The following is an 874-nucleotide window of genomic DNA, read 5'->3' as shown; positions in this document are numbered from 1 at the left end:
CAACCCTAAACCCAGTAAATCTTACATTATCAAATACAAAATATCAAAACCAATGAGACCTAAACTTAGTAAAATGCAGTTTAACTTAGCGAAATCATCACACCAGCATTTACTTCTACATCATGCGTAAAAAAAATTCTATTAAATCAAACAAACTAAATTATTTCTCTTTCTCTGTACTTTCCTTACTGATTTACCTACCCTTTTCTTTCTCCTCCAGGCTTTCTTCTTCTTCACAATTTCCCCCCTTCTCTTTTTTGTCATTGATAGATAATCCTGGTAACATATTATATCCATCGACAACATCCAACCTCATCACTTCTATTAAGACCGGCCAATGCAGACCATTACAAACGACGACTGAATTAACCACACATCATTACTAAAAAGCTGAACTGGCGTTCTGCTATGATAATGACATCATTCTAGTTCGTATATGATAACATGCCTGTCGTGTATGTCCAATGATAGTCATATTTCAACACATACACACACAAAGTCAAAGTCACTAGCGCCGGCCAATGAGTAGATGCACATATTCACAACCACAGACACATACAAAGGCATAGTTACTAACACGGCCCAACGCACACAATATATATACTCAACTAACTATACATTAACTAGCAGCGGGCAACAAAACAGTTGATGAGACAGTGTTATTGTATATCAACAGTTGTTTCCGGTTGTTTTTATTTGCTGTTTAAAAAGGCCGAATGAACTATGAATACAAAATGTAATACTGAATGCATGGTATGGAACTTCCTATCAACTAACAATCTAATTATTTATTGCACTTTGGACTGTTAATGGAAATACGTGTGGTATATCATATTTTATCCTCTACCGTACATTTACAATTTCGTAGTACCGA

Source organism: Penaeus monodon, chromosome 20, assembly GCF_015228065.2.
Source record: "Penaeus monodon isolate SGIC_2016 chromosome 20, NSTDA_Pmon_1, whole genome shotgun sequence".
In the NCBI taxonomy this organism is placed as follows: domain Eukaryota; kingdom Metazoa; phylum Arthropoda; class Malacostraca; order Decapoda; family Penaeidae; genus Penaeus; species Penaeus monodon.
This window is presented reverse-complemented; position numbering follows the sequence as displayed.